General features: G+C 40.4%; 1 long non-coding RNA gene across 3 annotated transcripts in view; it reads left to right on the forward strand.

Moving 5' to 3' along the window:
• Positions 1-12,878, forward strand: part of LOC112657803 (uncharacterized) — a 45,257-nt gene that overhangs the window by 364 nt on the left and 32,015 nt on the right. For all 3 annotated transcript variants that reach the window (XR_003135318.3, XR_003135311.3, XR_004812181.2), the window contains exon 2: positions 2,015-2,096. This is a non-coding gene — a long non-coding RNA (uncharacterized LOC112657803). The remainder of the gene's footprint in view (positions 1-2,014; positions 2,097-12,878) is intronic.

The raw sequence follows: 12,878 nt of genomic DNA on the forward strand, positions 1-12,878 counted from the left end.
TGATATGATCAGATCTGGATTTTAGAAAAACCGTTCTCCATTTGGAGCTTATTTCCTATTGATACTCATAGCGAACCTCTCTACTTAACATTTTGCAAATGGTGATGACCATTACTGAAGGCATCATTGTCTTTTTATAATACAGGAGTACAATATTGGCATTATTATGTGATGCATGCTGCTTCATTTTAAATGATCATGATGCTTATAAAATAATTATAATAATTATAAATAATATTATTAAATTACTATTTAAACATATATTTATTAATTATGTCATTATTTAAATATAAATTTACTTAATCTATATTATTCAAATGTAAATATTGTTATTATTTAAAATGATAATGATGATGATGATGATGACTATAAATAACAAATGTTTGTTACAAGCTCTTAGAATGTCACCAACAGTGCTAAGCTTTTTTAAAAAATTTTTTTTAATTTTAATTTTTTTGCTTTTTTAAAAATATAAATTATCTAATTGAATACCTTAGAAAACTAATTTTCACCAGAAGGAGTGAGGGAGTACTCTAAAGCTTTGTACTTACCAACCAGGCCACTGGAGATCAGACACGTCAGGCAAGCATCGTGACCTAGTTTGTGTGTGCAAAGAAACTGGATACTAGTGTAGCCTCTTACTGAAGGGGTGTTTGCCACATTCCTGCAGAGTGGTTTAAGGAACTTTAAAATATGTGCTATTAGTGTCTCTCCTTCATGGAAGAGGGTGCTGAGGGTCAGATTGAAATCACCTGTGTAGGTCATCCAAGAAACAAATGGCAGAGTCAAAATTCCAGGGCTGGCTGTTAAAGGAACTTCAAACTCAACCCAATTCGTTAGAGACAACAATGATTAAAAACTTAGACTTGGTGACATTGGAACATCTTCATTTTAATGAAGAGTCTTGTGGAAAAGGTGAAGGTGAAGAAGGCGACCAGATTCACTCTGTATCAAGGCAGAAGGTTGTGAGCCATGGGGTCAAAGAGCGGCTTTTCCAATACCATTGGACAGGGAACGGGATCTGGACAATTTGGCCAGTGGCCTATCTGACCTATGTAATAATATCACAAGCATACACGGGATTTTATCCCAGTGCAACAATGGAAGTGGCTTCTTCCCCCATATATTTTCCCAGCCTTAATTGTGTTTTACTAGTGCATGCCCCTCTCCGGGAAATTGCATATCACCTCCTAATCACATGTGTGATGATTGCTTTAGCTGAAGATAACATTATGCTCCTGTTAATTGCCTGCTTATCTGGGCTGACATTTCTTAGCCCACACAGAAAGCCCATAACTTTCTGCTCAAGAATATTTTAGTACCGCTAAATGAGCATATAACTGTTGACATACTAAATAAAAGGATTGACTCACACGTTACCCTGGAACCAGCGCTGTATTCTTAGATGGTGTCACCTTACAGAGCTCCTGTGTCCTTAAAAAGAATCTGCCTCCTGGACTCTCATGAACTTTTGCATCCCGTCCCTCTGATTCTAGAGGCATGCTAAATGGTAACAACGGAAAATGAGATGTTGTCACGTGGGAAAGCTAGCAGGATAGGCTAAAGAAAGCAGAGAACTTCCTCCCGGATAATTGGATTGAACATCTTCTGCATAGCGCCAACTTGAACGGGAGGGGAAGACAAAATTGATTTTTGTGTGGCTCGCTGGCTGGGCCCGCCGTGAGGTGGTGTGGAGCATCCTGCTGCTCTGATAGCTCTGCTTCTCCTCCTATGACAGTCCTCTCTCCCCTCTTTAGCTCTGGTTGTAGCACAGGCCACAAATAAATTGCTAACATTTAAGTGCATCTGTTGCAAAGACAGAAGCACAGAGGACACTGGGGAAATTTCAAACTAAATTTCAGGATTGAGCTCATAAAAGCATGCACCATCTGTGGGATTCTGCTCAGATGCATCAGTATAATGGAGGGGGCCATGGAAAAGAGAAAAGAGAGAGGGGGGGGATTGTTGTAGCTGGATTGCAGACTCGAGTTTCTCGGCTCACTTCGGTTCACAGGTGGCACTTGGGCCAGGGAGGATCTCCACGCCTTTCCTCACACCGAGCTGTCTGGCCCTTGGGGAGTTAACTTCACAGATAGGTAGGTTACTTCAAATTCCACTGTACCCCTGCGTCTCAACCCAGCACCCCCACACTCCATGCCTTTCCTGGCCCTGGGCAAATATCCAAGCCTTCCCGTCTTTCTTCCTGTTGGTTTGGTGGAGGAGGCCGGTGGCTAGTCTAGCTCTTTCTCTTATCATCCCTATGGGAAAACTGAAACAAAAACAAAAACAAAACAACCCCCCCCTCCCCAGATCATTTTTCTGATAAGCACTTTACATTTCTATAGTGCAGGAAAAGAGAAGTTCCTTCAGAATCCCTTTATAGATGATCGCTCTCATTGTCTAACAAGCTTTTCATTGTTTGTGGTTCCCATTTCCCTGAACAGTTCAGGGCACTTTGGAAAAAAATTTCTATTCAGCACTTTTCCACTCATAATTCAAGAAAAAAGAGTCATGCAGTATAATAAGGATAATTAGCTCCAACGGAAAATTATAAGCTTGGCACGGCAGAGCCCCTCCACTGTGCACAGTATCCATTTATCGTTCTGTGTACTCTGTATCAAGGCTAATCGCTACTTCTGTAATTACTAACCTGTTGAAAGAACAAAGGAAAAATGCAATGCAGTACTTAAATAAATAACGCTGTTTCTTCCAATACCATCTCAATAAAACTCTTTTAGAACAGAAGCTGTCTTCACCATCTTCCAGTTAAAAACTGCTGTTGTCTGTCCTCAAAAGTATGATCAGCTATTCTAAGAGTGATTTTCAGCGAGCATGTATGGAAGTGGGGCTTGCATTTCTTTCATTTAGATTCTTGTAAAACAAAGATAGCTCGGAGTGATGATCTCATGCTTAATGAGGTTCAACATTTACGCGGTACGCTTCCTTTTTATTAATTTGTTAACCTTGGCACAGAGTGGGAACAGGCCCTGTGTAAATGACCATATGCTTCCCCTGTTAATGCGTCTTAATCCAGACCAGCAGACACTTGTCTTCTCCCTCACAGAAGAGATGTTGCTGATTATGCCAAACCCAAGTGGAGAAATACGGAGACAAATATAGTTCTCTCTCTCTTTTCTAGGGGCGTTGCACATTGGGAAGTTTTAAAACACAGGTTCTAATGTTCATTCATTTCATCCCTCATTTACTCGCCTATCCCTCTTGATTCTGCTCATGATTATTTCCTTTCTATGCATGCTGTGGACCCTGTCTACCAGGAAATAATGCATGCTCTTTGGGACCATGCACGAACCAGGAGGGTTGTGGATTGTGGCTTTTCAAGGTGGTAGAGGATCCTGTCTCAACTCACCGGCCTCTCTGAAGAGAATTCTTGGACCTCAGAAGTAACAGGTTTACACAGAAAGTGCCTACCCCAGACACACACAGTTAGAGGCATTTATTCTTCAATCCAAATGGTGTTCTTCCCTTCGTCTCTTATCAAAAGATAAAAATGAGAGATGTTGTTAAAGAGATGGCTGGAACGTTGTCATTAGTCTGGGAGGAGTTAAAGAGAACAAGGAATGTCCAAAAACTGAGAACCCATTCTGCTTTCTAGAAAGAGAATGAAAATGAATTCTGGTCAAGATGCTAAAATGGCTTACTTTGAGAAGAAGTGGTGATCACCAGAAACCTGCACGGATTCACTAAGAATAAATCATGTCAAATAAAATTGATTTCTCTCATTGATAATGCACCAGGCTTGCAGATAAGGAAATAAGCTAGACTTTTGGGACTTCATTCTTAGTCTGTATTTGGACCTTCACTAAAAATTTCGCAAAAGCATCCATCAGAATCTTGTTGAGAAGTTGGCAGATTATTAGCTAAATGTTAGTACTGGCCATTATTAGTAGTACAATCAAGCTAGGAAGACTGGAGGTGGGTGTTTTGTTTTGCTTTGTTTTGGAGGTGTTTAAGAGAGAAGAAAACAAGGCAATGCAGAATTAGGCAGTATATCCACGAGAAACAACAGGAAAAAAAAAACAGATTTCTTTTGGGCAGAAAAGAAAATGTCTTTAAATATGTATATAATTATTATGCAGAATGCTGATAAGGTTTCTGTATGGCACCAATGAGTAGCACTTGAACCACACTGGAACCCACATTCCAGTTCAATCATTGGAGCTATCCACAGATGGAATGGGTTGCCTCAGAAGGTTCAGCGAACACCCCAGTATTGTATAAACTATAAGGATCTTTTGGATTATCCATGAAAATGACCTTGGCAGTGGCCACTTTACAATAGAATATTGTAGAATTATACAGTCTACAGCACCTTCACATATCAACCGGTCCTAAATCCCTTCCTGGCAAGCTGAAGCCTGAGGCCATGTCCCTGTCAGAGTTTTAGGACAAGGGGTTGAGTATGATTGAACTGGTCTAGTCTAGAACTCTTGAGTGTGGATCAAAAAGGATCCGGACACTACATTTTGGCTGAAGGCCATCTTGGGAAGTTCTAAGTACTTGGAAGAAGATTATGTGGGAAGGGCAAGGGGAGGAGCAGAAGGTCCTCATCAGAGCAGTCTGTAATTGGGGTTGGATGGCAAATAACAGAATGCAGGGAAACACAGAGGTTCCATCTGTGAACACAAGGAGGGAGACTTGGGGGAGGTCTCCCTTAGACCTGTCTTGTCAATGAGGCAGACACAGAGCTCTTAAGGACGCTGAGACAGTTCCAAAATTACTACACATTATCCTCATGGCTACCATCTTGAGTGGAGGCAACACACTTTTGTCCTCATTTTCAGAATAGGAAACCCAGGATGGGACTCGGAGATGATATAAAATTCCCCCAGCCACATAGCAAGGATAAGGCAAAGCCAGGCATATGATATAGGTCTCCTGACTCCACTGGACAGTATCAGGTGGAGGTAGATGTGAGAACACAGATAGCAGACCAATAATTAGAGATAAACGAGTCTTACTTCTGGGGCATCCTCTTGTCCTGACTTCTATAATTTTTGCTGCTTTAGGTAACTGTAAAACCATATAGGTCTCCCTTTCAATCCACCCACAGGCCTACCTATCTGATATATTTTTGGGATAGAGTTCATTATGCTACTAGTTCTTTATGGGGATTCTTTCTTAATATCCTCCCAGATGGATATTCATTTGCCCCTGTTAATAATTACAGACGGAAGGAAATTGCCCTAGCCTCTGAGGAGTGGGGCATTTGCAACTACTCATTTGCAATTAGACAGCTTACAGCCATCAGTCTAAAAGTAAATTGAAGAGTCTTTCTGCATTTTGCAGCCAGATTCCCAAGTGGAGGCTAGGCCCAAGTGTTTAGGAGTATCTTGGCTCACTAAGTCACCTGGGCACTGTCATAATTATTTTGGAAAGAAAACTCTCCCCTCACATTTACATTTACATCTTTAAAAGCAAACAATTTGCCAAATCACTTATTGAGGTTAATCAAATATTACCATGAAGAAACCAGTGCTTATCCTTCTAAAAATGCTTTTTTACAAAACTGGAAAAGGCATAGCTACAGATAATAGATTAACACAAAGATATGAATATGTAAAGAGGACAAACTAATCACTCCGAGGCATAAATTATTTCAAAGAAAAACCAAATTACTGTTTGTGATAATTAGAAGAGAGTTTCTGACTTTACAACCATTCTAAGTAGGGCACTGTGCTCTTTGGAACACGAGTCTTAGCTTCCAAAAGATTGTTGAGGCTCATGTTGAGTTAGAGAGATGAGGAAAGAATTTTTGGCAGAGTTTTCTTCTCACCTTAGTTGAGCATTTCATGAGCTGTCAGAGGGGTAGGGAGGCACTAACTCTGAATTTCTGGGATTTTAAAAATAATTTATTTATTTATTTGAGAGAGAGAGAGAGCAGAGGGAGTAGCAGAGGGAAAGAGAGAGAGAGAGAAGCAGACTCCCCACTGAGTGCAGAGCCCTATCCAGGTTTCCATCCCATGATCCTGAGATCCTGAGATCCTGACCTGAGCCAAAATCAAGAGTTGGATGCTCAGCCGACTATGACATTCAGGTGCCCCTCCTAGGAGTTTTGTTGTGCTTGTTTTAGGGGGGCATTAGGAGTTTTTGGAAAACCCTTGCTGTATAATTTGTCTGGTGTAGGTAATTATGAAAAGAAGAAGATAATTCTGAAAGCCTTGAGGAACAAAGAAGATGGCAATGTTCAATTTAAACCAGATTCGGGAACAGATAGTTGAACTTCCCTCTTACCATTTTCATTCTGCCTCTAAATGTCTTCTTCCTTTTCCATCAATCCTACTCAACACACATGTTCTATCTCAATTTCCAGTTCACTTAAATAGATATCTCATTGCTCCATGTCACACTAATTGATAGAATTATGGGAATATTTCCTTGTTATTTTATTGTGGGAGATATAAACATTTTTAAGATAACACTTCTCATCTAGTTAGGAAGACTGTACTGTGTAAAAATGGAGCCAAAGAGACCATCGGATAATCCAGTGAGAGACAATGGTAAGTTCCTGGCAGTGGGTGCAGACAACCGGAGCTATATAAATTAAAAAAAAAAAAAAAAAAAGAGAGAGATTCTTTGGGCTCAGGCAGTCAAGAAAGGCTTCCTGAAGATGAGCATTGAGTTGAGCAATCCATGGTGGCTCAAGTTCATATACAAGGCAAGTTCATGAAACTATACCCAAGAGGCTTACACAAGTGTTATACTCGAATGTGGCCATTTGATTGCAAAATGACTCAGTCCAACTGCTATGTACTTAGTCTATTTGTACATACTGGACATTCTTTGTTCTCTGCCTATGCCCCCAGCACACCTCAATGGACCTGTTGATATAGTATTTTCTGTAATTGTAGTTGGATTCAGGATGGGAGGCCAGATTTAGGTGAGCCAAGGCAAGATAGAACCAATGATGAGAAGCCATTTCTCTGAAAATAGTTGAGCTGTCAGGAGCACAGCAAAGTTAGAATCAAAACCAAAGCATGAGGATAGAACTCAGGTGGAACTAGGTGGAGTAGGGCGCCAGCAATCATGGAGACATATGGACATCTCAAAACTAAGTCTGCCTTCCACAGACTTCTGTCTCATGAACTTCATGCTGAAGTAAAACCACAGCAAGAATTAAGTAGTCTAGATTCAGAAACAAGGAGTGATTCCTTAGAAGAGCAGCTATTTAGATTATGCTGGTGTAGTGAAGTGTGTGGAGCAAAACATGGAGGCCAACCTTCAAACTCGCTTCTGCTTTTGGGGGTCTTGTAGTTTACTTAGTTCAATTCTAGACAGTAGAGCCAGACAATATGTGTTATATTTAAAAATTCGTTGTGGGGATCGGTCCTGACATCTGCTCATGGGAGCTCTCAGAGTGCTGAGGTATGATCTAATGGGCACCTCCCAACCCCCACCCTCCAGAATCCCCTGTGCCCACTGGAACTTTCCAGATAGGCTAACTGCAGTATTCATGTTCTCAATGTATGCAAACTTTATGATTTTCAATGAAAGTGCTCATGTAAGACCTTTAAAACCAAGACCTGCGTGTTCTTCATGAAAATGTAAGAGTCCATGACATTTAGGGTAACAGAAGGAGTTGCTCTGATATTCTTTGCTAAATTTACAAGACTTGGCTAAAACCCCAAGCGTCTGTCCCATCACGGTGGCGTATTAGTCACTCGTTAAGAGATTTAATGTACTGTATTCTGCAGTGTGAGTGTGGTAAATGCCATGAACTATGGGACTGGTGGGCAGATCCGTTGCCCAGATTCAAGCTTAAGCCAGTTTTTAATTTTTTTTTCACTATTGACTATATGGAGTCACTTAGTTTAACTGAGCTGAGACCTAAGCATTCAGATCCTTTGTGAGAGGAACAGCAGAATCCCAGAAGGGAATCCTAGAGTATCCATTATAGTTAGAACAGTCTATTAAAGATTGTCTAGGATGGCATTCTCAAAACATTTTCTTGCTAGTTCTGAAGGCAGCAACATATGATCATAAGAAAGGTTCTCAGATCCCATGACTTGTGGGACATTAAGTTAAGCAGAGCCAAACAAGTTTCTTTGCTGTAGGGCTTCTTAGAACCTTTCATATACTAATACACCTTATGAATCAAGAGAGTCAAAACTTACTTCCCAGACACTTTTTTTTCAGTTTATGGACATAGTATTCTGAGAAATGCTGGTTTATTTTCTTTTCAGAAAAGAAAGCAAGAAGGATAAGGATCCTGAGGAGCTCAGTTGGCTAAGCATCCAACCCTTGATTTCAGCTTGGATTATGATCTCAGGGTCATGAGATGGAGCCCCGTGTCCAGCTCTGCGTTCAGCATAGAGTCTGCTTGAGATTCTCTCTTTCTCCCTCTGCCCTTCCCCCTGCCTTGTCTCTTTCTCTCCAAAATAAGTGAATAAATAAAATCTTTAAAAAAAAGAAAAAGAGCAAGACCCAGGATGGTCCAGGGCCCTAAAGTTACAGAACTACCTACATGACCTAGCTGTAGAATGATTGACTTGAATGATAGACCACTGTGGTGGTGTAACACTGCACGGAGAACAGAAGAAAGGATGGTGGCCATTTCTAAAACGATTAATGGCTGAGGATTTGAAGTTTTGACACATATTTGGAAAGAAGCCAGGGACAGAAGAAGCGGCCCTACGTTGGCCAGACTGGAGCAGTGCATACGATCTATTGTGCCATGCAGAGCTGTTAGGTAAGGCAGCTTCCTGCACCAGAAGAGCTCATCATCAGGCATCTTCATACTGACCATGATCTGCATGGATATTTTGGTCCTGACAGTAGGACCGGATGGATACCGGGGAGAATTGTGGATCTTCATTGAAAAGAGAGCATTACTCTCAACCAATGAACATTTGTAGTGGCTTATAAATCTTCTGGAAAATGGATAATATAGTGTATATTAGTAATATATTTTTGTTTGTTTTAAATTTCGCCCTGGAATATTTTTCCAAGCATGTCTGGAAACATACTATTAGAGAGGGACTTCATTTTTCATTAATAATTTTAGGAGGAAAAGTTTATAGTAGGATCTGTGACCCACAGATCCTACAAAGTGTTACATAAATAATACAGGAAACTGCAAAATGATCCTATGTGAAGTCACTCCACAAGATACATGTTTAATTAGCACCTACTAATAAAACAGATGCATGTGAAATTATTTAGGGTGACATGTACTGAACAATACGATATCAGCACAGGATGCCAAGGGCATGCAACATAACCTGTTTTTAATTGAGCATTTTATCACCAAACAGAATAAGAGACAGCTTGTGTTTTATATATTTCTGCAGTACATCATTATCCAACAATAAATGCAAAAATAAATTACCAAAAAAAAAAAAAGACAAACTTTAAGCAGGAAAAAATTTAAAGGCACAGATTTTTTTTTCGTTTTGGATTTAGCTTCTCAAGGGTTTTATATGAAAACTAGGAAGTGGCTCCGTACCATACTAGTTATTTTAAAAGCAAAACTTTAGTACTTTGCTTTTAACTCAACTACATTATTTCCAATATATTTTAAGAACTACCTTTGAAGAATAGCCCAGAGCATTCTTAAAGATATGACTCTCAAATTCAGAATTTCTTTTTGACTTCGTAAAAACTTAAAAAGGAAGCTTTCTTTTAGCTGAAATGTTATTTTTCCCTAAACACACACACACACACACACACACACACACACACACACACACAGTCAAAGAAATGACTGGTAAATCAGATGGTAAAAAAAAATAGCTAAAAGAAAATATATAGCAAGACTGACCTCAGGAGGCTTTAGTATCCAGGAGTATCCTGGCAACCTCCAAGTTACGGAGGTAATCACTCGTTGGTAACAACTCTGACGTTTATGATTAGAATGAATGTCAAAGGCAGTCCTGAAGGGAGAAAAACCCTACAGAGTATTGCTTCTTGAGATATAAATATGGAAAGGTCAAAGGGCAGCTCCTCCCACTTGCCTTGAGACCATTCATGGCAGTGACTATGGTTTCTTGTTCCTATCTGACCCTTTTATCTTTTTTATCTCAGACCAACTGTGTCACCTCTTTCTTACCCCATCTCCCTACACTTTCCACCTGTCCCTGCCCTTAGAAGTCACTGCTGAGCTGCTAGCTGTCTCAATCCTGCAGCATCAGAGTGAGGAGCCTGAAATTAATCTACTGCTGGGCTGAAATGTATGCAGGAATCTGAATCTTACTTCCTCTGACTTTTAAAACCTATGGATGCAGAAATGAGTAAGAAATTTGTTCCTTCCTTTCCCCATGCAAAATTCAGGAAATATTTTAGGTGCCTACTGTATTCACAGTGGTGAGCTGGGTGCTCTCAGGTGGATAGGCCTGTTCTCAAGGAAGTCACAACCTTATAAACATTATGATGGGACTTTTTTTTAGAGGATGAGGGAGGAGTTAGGATGAGAACCTGCAGATGTGGGATTTCTTCCTGCAGTTGACTGGGGAAGCAGCGTCCTGGCCTTACTGGAGAGGCGTATGCTGTTGCTGGTGGTGGTTGCATACCATGCATGTTTTTTCTTAAGATTTTATTTATTTATTTGAGAGAGAGCACAAGTGAAGGGAGGGGCAGAGAGAGAGGGAGAAGCAGACTCCCCGCTGAGCAGGGAGCCTGATGTGGGGCTCCATCCCAGAACCCTGAGATCATGACCTGAGCTGAAGGCAGACACTTAACTGAGCCACCCAGGCACCCACCATGCATGCTCTGATTAAATAACTCTGAGGTAGTTGTCAGCACCATACCCTGCAATGTTTGTGCACTCATGCCCTTTGCAATAGAAACGATTTACTTATGCCTGTCATAGCAGAAAGGATTCAAAATGCCATATATAGATAAACTGGAGCTTTATTTACAACAACACAAATGAAAAAAAAATACCTACACAAATGTATTTTAAATGCAAAATCATCACTAAATAGGAATATACAGGCACACCTCAGAGATACTGCAGGTTCAGTTTCACACTGCTGCAATAAAGAAAATATTGCAATAAAGCAAATCAAATATATTTTTGGCTTCTCAGTGCATATAAAAATTATATTTGTACTATACTTTAGTCTATTAAGTGTGCAATAATATCTTATCTAAAAATGTACATGCCTTCATTAAAAAATGCTTTATTGCTAAAAAATGCTAAATGTTATTTGAGCTTTCAGCAAGTCCTAATCTTTCTGCTGGTGGAGGGTCTTGCCTTGGTGATGCTGGCTGCTGAGACTGATCAGGGTGGTGATTGCTGAAGGTGGGGTGGCTGTGGCCAATTCTTAAAATAAGAGAATGATGAAGTTTGCCACATTGATTGACTCTTCCTTTTATGAATGATTTCTTTGTAGCATGTGATGCTGTTTGATAGCATTTCACCCACAGCGGAATATCTTTCAGAATTGGAGTCAATCCTCTCAAACCCTGCTGCTGCTTGGTCAACTAAGTTTATGTAATATTCTAAATCCTTCATTGTCATTCCAGCAATCCTCACAGCATCATCACCAGAAGTGGACTCAAATACAAAAAACCACATTCTTTGTTCCCCCATCAGAAGCAACTTCTAATCCATGTAGGTTTGATCATAAGAGAATTTAGCAGCAATTCAGTTCCATCTTCAGGCTCCCCTTCCAACTCTAGCTCTCTTACTGTTTCTATCACATCTGCAGTGACTTCCTCCACTGACATCTTGAACCCCTCAAAGTCATCCAGGAGGGTTGGAGTCAACTTCTTCCAAACTCCTGTTCATGTTGATATTTTGACTTCTTCTCATAAATCACAAACGCTCTCAATGACATCTAGAATGGTGAATCCTTTCCAGAAGGTTTTCAATGGACTTTGTCCAGATCCATCAGAGAAATTGCTGTCTTTGGCAGCGGTAGCCTTACGAAATGAATTTCTTAAATAATAAGACTTGAAAGTCGGAATGACACCTTGATCCATGGGCTGCAGAATGGATGTTGTGTTAATAGGCATGAAAACAACATTCATCCCCTTGTTCTTCCCCATGTGAGCTCTTGGGTGACCAGATGCATTGTCAATGGGCAGTAATATTTTGAAAGGAATCTTTTGTCCTGAGCAGTAGGTCTCAATAGTGGGCTTAAAATATTCAGCAAACCATGTTGTAAACAGATGTGCTGTCATCCAGGCTTTGTTTTTCCATTTATAGAGCATACATGGGCAGAGTAAATTTAGCATCATTCTTAAGGGCCCTAGGATTTTTGCTATGCTAAATGAGCATTGGCTTCAACTTAAAATTGCCAGCTCCTTAGCCCCTAGCGAGAGAGTCAGTTTGTGCTTTGAAGTTTTGAAGCCAGACGATGAGTTTTCCCTAGCTATGAAAGTCCTCACTGGCATCGTCTTCCGATGGAAGTCTGTTTTGTCTACGTTGAAAATTTGTTTAGTGCAGCCACCTTTGTTAGTGATCTTAGCTCGATCCTCTGGAGAACTTGCTGTAGGTTCTCCATCAGCACTTGCTGTTTCACCTCATACCTTTGTGTTATGGAGTCAGCTTCTTTCCATAAACCTCATGAACTAACCCCTTCCAGCTCCAAACTTTCCATCTGCAGCCTCCTCAGCTCTCTCAACCTTTATAGAACTGAAGAGAATCAGGGCCTTGCTCTGGATTAGGCTTTGGCTTATGGGAATATTATGGCTGGTTTGATCTTCTGTCCAGATCGCTTGAACTGTCTCCATATCAGCCTTCTTATCTCTTGTGTGTTCACTGGATTAGCACTTTTAATTTTCTTCAAGAACTTCTCCTCTGCACGCACAACTTGGCTAAGTGCTTGGCACAAGGGGCCCAGCTTTTGACCCATCTTGGCTTTCAATGTGCCTTCCTCATTAAGCTTAATCATTTCTAGCTTTTGATTTAAAGT

This window comes from Canis lupus, chromosome 35 (assembly GCF_003254725.2).
Source record: "Canis lupus dingo isolate Sandy chromosome 35, ASM325472v2, whole genome shotgun sequence".
NCBI classification, from domain to species: Eukaryota; Metazoa; Chordata; class Mammalia; order Carnivora; family Canidae; genus Canis; species Canis lupus.